Source organism: Peromyscus leucopus, chromosome X (genome assembly GCF_004664715.2).
Source record: "Peromyscus leucopus breed LL Stock chromosome X, UCI_PerLeu_2.1, whole genome shotgun sequence".
NCBI classification, from domain to species: Eukaryota; Metazoa; Chordata; class Mammalia; order Rodentia; family Cricetidae; genus Peromyscus; species Peromyscus leucopus.
In genome coordinates this window covers 8,159,998-8,165,545 of record NC_051083.1, presented here as the reverse complement: position 1 = coordinate 8,165,545, position 5,548 = coordinate 8,159,998, and the positions used below count along the sequence as shown (strand labels likewise).

The window sequence follows — 5,548 nt, the reverse complement described above, 5'->3', positions numbered from 1 at the left end:
AAATTTTATAGTGCTCTATGGTCTGCTATTCTGAAGTTTCACTAGGAGGATATGTTTTATGTTTTTATTATATTAGTAATGTATCCTTGCAGTTCTTCACTTTAAGTGTTATATTTTCACTTCTAAATGTATTATTTTTGGACTTTTTTTTCAAGTTTATTTGGTTATTTTCATTACGTTTTCATGTATTTTTTCTATTCCTTTGTCACATTGTAATTATGGAGTATGTGTTTCTTTCACCATATTAACTAAGCAATAAATCTAATCACCCACAGAAAGAGGATTGTGTGACTATGGAATGTAATTGGAAAAGGTTTTTTGGCGGCAGCTGTGTCTGGTAGCAGGAGAAGATGGCCATTTCCACAGGAGTTAAAGTTCCTTGAAATTTTTACTTGTTGGAAGAACTTGAAGGAGAGAAAGGAGTAGGTGATGGTACGGTTAGCTGGGGCCTTGAAGACGATGAAGACATGACACTTACAAGGTGGACAGGCATGATTATTGGGCCACCAAGGACAAACTATGAAAACAAAATATATACCCTGAAAGTAGAATGTGGATCTAAATACCCAGAAGCTCCTCAATCAGTTAGATTTGTAACAAAAATTAATGTGAATGGAATCAATAATTCTAGTGGAATGGTGGATGCACGAAGCATACCAGTTTTAGCAAAATGGCACAATTCCTATAGCATTAAAGTTGTACTCCAAGAGCTAAGATGTCTAATGATGTCCAAAGAAAATATGAAGCTTCCACAGCCACCAGAAGGACAGACGTACAACAACTGACTTTAGTGGATCTCAAACTTGTCTTAACAACCTTCTACTCACATTAATATCTTGATTAAATATCACCATGCAAAATACCCACACATTAAGTAAAAGAATTCCAGCTGGTAAATATGACCTGGACAGTTGTAAGAATATATTTAATATATGTACACCTATTATGTTTTCAGATAACAAGAGAAGTGCAGCACAATTTTTCTTTCTCTTCTTAAAGCACTGTCATTTAAACATGAGCCTGAAGTATTCAAAATTGAATTCAGGTTTTCAAGACAAAAGCACGACAAAGGAGTGTCAGATGGCAGTGAAAACCTTTATCTCAAGAAGGAGGAACAGAACTGGCATGCTTTATCCATCGTCCTTAGACCACAGTGAACTGTTTAAAGTAATGAGTAGTCACAATTGTGCTCACTCTTGAAGCGGTGCGGGTGTGGGTGCTGCCTGCTATAGCATCAAAAATAGCTTCAGGGTTGTTTTATAACAAAAAGACGTGTGAGGGTATTGATGAATCTCTGCTAAAAGCTGTTCCCATTTGTTACATGTAACAGACATGATAAATATTTGTATACAGTCTTTGTTTAATAAAACATGCTTAGAAGTTTTAAGTGAAGTCAACAAAAAAGAAAGAGGTGTATGGATATGTGATTTTGAGATTAAAGTTAGTCTTGAAATGTAAATAAAATATGGAATGTGTCCTCAGGGGAAAAAAAAGAAAAGGTTTTTCATGGCATGTTTCTGATGTGCTTTTAGGCCTGTTGAATAAATCAATAAAAATAAGTTTGAAACAACTCTTAAAATATATCATTTTATAGCTTGAATTTGACTTATCTACATGAGAAATCCAAGAAGGTGCATTTTTGCTGGAGTTTTTTGTGGTCAAATTCTTTCAAAGAAAATCTCGTGTGTGTGTGTGTGTGTGTGTGTGTGTGTGTGTGTGTGTGTGTGTTCATGTATAATAAAGCACTATGACAAAGTGTTATGAACATGAACCCAGGACATCTATCTCTTGAATTTCATAGGTGCTATGGTTTGAATGTGTATGTCTCTCCAAAATTCATTTGAAATTTAGCCCTAAAGCAATGAAGAAATAGAGGTGATGTTTAGGCCATGAGGGCCTTGTCATGATAAGTGAAGTAGTACAGGCTAAGTGCAGTGGTACAATGTGTGCTTATCATTCTTGAGGCCCTGGATTCAATTGCAGCAACTAAATAAATAGTTTGCTGCCCTATAAAAGGGATTGAGAGCTATATGCAGTGGCACATGCCTGTAATCTCAGCATTTGGATGAAAAGGGAGGAGGCTCAGAAAGTCAAGGACTGACTCAATTACATAGGGAGTTTGAGGCAAGCCTGGGATACATGACAACCGATCTCAAAAAAAAAAGTAAGTAAATACTTTTTATCCCTTCCACCAAATAAGAACACAACATTCACCCTCTCAAAAACACAATAAGATGCCATCTTGGAAGCAGATAGCAGACACTAAATTGCTGAGTGTTTTGATCTTGGGTTTCCTAGGCTTGTGAACTGTGATAAATAAATTTCTCTTGTTTATAAATTCCCCAGTATCAGATAATTTGCTATAGAAATGTAAATGAACTAAGATAATGAGTGAGAAAATTAGGAATTCCAAACACCCCTAAGGACAAGCTTATATTTATAAATATGTAGGGGTTTCTTCATCCTTCCACTTCAAGGGAAAACAGACAAGACTCGTTTTCTATTTTTGCCATTATCACACTGTTTCTCTGGCCTACTCTTTCCCTTGACTACAGTTCTTAGGAGGTTCTGATTTCATATGAAGTTGTACTTTGGACACCAACCCCAGATGTGGACCCTGTGTTTTGTACCCTTGTGCATATAGTAAGAATCAAAAAGGGGACTGAAGCTTGGTCATGCACACCTTTAGTCCCAGCACTCTGAAGTTAGAGGCAGGTAGATCTCTGTGTGTTCTGGGCTAGCCTCATCTATAGAGAGAGTTCCAGACCATACAGGACCTCATAGTGCGACCCTATCTCCAAAATTATAAAGAATCAGAGGGGCTAGTGAGCTAGCCAAGACTGATGACCTGAGTTAGTTCCCTGAATCCCACATTGTAAAAAGGGAGACCTGACTCCCACAAATTGTCCTCTGAAATCCATATGTGGACAATGAAGAGAGTAACCATCTCCACACAAACACAATTAATAAAGGTAAGAACTTTATTTTAAAGAATCAGAGTTCTACATTCCAAATAGTGGCATCAAATAATTTGAAGGCTTGTCTATCATTTTGATTTCTGTTTTCTATCTTTTCTGGATCCTAGAGGCTTCCTTTACTTTCTTGGCAGTTTATACTTTATCCATGATTTCTAGGTGCTTTGTAATGGAGAGGGTCTCTCAAATAGAAAACTCAAGGTCCTGTATTCTAAAAATTCATTACTATTGTTCCTATCTTATGGTTGTGTAAATTGGAGTTCAGACAAAATAAAGATCACATAGGTGAACCAGTGGTATTATTTGGCACTATTAGTGATTGTTTAGACAATACCTTATGTTGCTTCTAACTGTGCAGATTTTTTGTATTTTTTTAGAAGATAGTAATTATACTTACCAACAAAATAAAATAACTCTTAAAGGTGCTATAATTTGAAAAGAGTCTTAATAAAAAAATTGATTAAACCAGGCAATCTCTGCTATAAAAGCCCCAAAACTAGGCCTAGGTCATTCATTATATTTGTCAAGTGCCATATGGTACGTGAATGGAATCTTTTCCTGTGCATAAATGAGCAATAGTCACTGAGTCAAAATATTATCATACCTTCCCCCTTCTTTGACTTGATTGTGCCTACTTATTCCCTGTAATCCCATTGTTTTCTACACCACTATGCCCACTCCCCCCCCCCACAGGCTGCTACCAGTTCTAAAGGGTAGTAATCAATATTATTGGATCCCTGATACATTTTTGACAAGCAGGAAGGTCTTCTTGGACACGGTAGCTATAACCCTTCTCTGGCTGGGTTGTTGATTGGAAAAGCATGCTGGAGGACATGTAAGCCTTAATGAAGCTTGAATAGATTACATCTAATACTTTCTTAGGACCAGCATGACATGGCACTTTTAACACAAAACAGAAGCATGCTAGCAGAATGGCTCAACATGGGACTATAATGCTAGCCACACACTGTTTTTCTTTCTTAAATGCTGCAAAATTTACTGGTTCATGAAGTTTTCTAATGTCTTATCAAACATTTGGCTATTTCTAATTCCTTAAATTGTCTTCTTTTTTTAAAACACACATACACATGTGGGCATACACATATACACATAAATGAGGGAAAAGTTACTCTTTCCCAAGTTATAAGAATCCTTTTGACTCTCAAAAATAAGAATTCTGATGCACATTTCCAAAAACTTAAGTTCCTTGAGATGTGTATTATCAAACCTTACTTTTTCATGCTGGATTCCTACTATAAATTAACTTCCTACAAGGAGTTTGTCCACAAATAAAAAATTCACTTATTAAAGAATTTGTTCAGGCAGATCTCACTCATAAAGTACTCAGTCGTTGATTCATGCATGCCTGCCTCTTCATTCATTCTAAACTGTGTATGTTTACATGTGTGTTTGTACATGCAACTGTGGAGGCCAGAGGACAGCCTTGGGTGTCTTCCATAATTGCCCTCCTATTTTAAGACAGGGTCTCTAACTAAACCTGAAGATCACCAATTTGGCTAAACTGGCTGGCCAATAAGCTCCAGGGATATACCTGTCTCCACTTCCAAGAACTGGGATCACAGTGGATGATGGAAATCAGACTCAGATTCTCATGTTTGAATACCAAAGTGTTTGTCAACTGAGTCATCTCCCCAGATTATCACGTTTCTTTTTGGTTGAGTGCCTACTGTGTGTCAGGCTCTGTTTCAGTTGCTGGGAAAGGATGACTTTGAGACAGAGTATCCACGCTGATGGAGGAAATGCTCAATGTAGTAAAGAAAAAATAATTTCATATGGCTATAAATACTGTGAAGCATTTAAAACAGGTGATAAATGCAGTAGGCCCTGAGAACTGCAACATGACTGAAGCACAAGACAAAAATCTTAAAATACTCTTTGTGAATATGATAGAGGTCCTTAAAGAGGAAATGAATAAATATCTTTTAAAAATCTGTGAAAAAACAAACAAACAGTGGAAGGAAATGAATAAAACAGTCCAAAACCCAAAAGTGGAAATACACTCAATAAAGAAAACCCAAACTGAGGGAAATCTGGAAATGAAAAATTTAGGAACTTGAACAGGAACTATTCATGCCATGATAAAAACCAAATTTAAGCTATGTAAAAATCCTGGCTTACAGAAAGTGCAAGCCTTACCAATAGAATACAAGAATGGAAGAGAGAATCTCAGACACTGAAGACATGATAGAAATAATGGATACCTTGGTCAAAGAAAATTTAAATGTTAAATTTAGAAACATTTTGGCACAATAAAATTCAAGAAACCTGAGATACTATGAAAAGACAAAATCTAAAAATAATATGAATAGAGGAAGGAGAAGAAACCCAGATCAAAGGCATAGAAAATATTTTCAACAAAATCATAGAAAATTTCCCTAACCTAAAGAAGGAGATGTGTATCAAGGTAACATGCAATACAGAAAACAAATTATCTTCACCAGATAATAAGCAAAACACTAAACATATAGAACAAAGAATATTAAAAGCTGCAAGAGAAAAAGAACAAGTAACAAATAAATGCAAACTTTTAAGAATAACACATGAACCAGGCG

The 5,548-nt window shown here is 36.0% G+C and overlaps 1 pseudogene; it reads left to right on the top strand.

Annotated features, from left to right (window-relative positions):
• Window positions 1–350: 350 nt before the first annotated feature.
• Window positions 351–785, top strand: LOC114697610 (annotated as a pseudogene).
• Window positions 786–5,548: the final 4,763 nt, after the last annotated feature.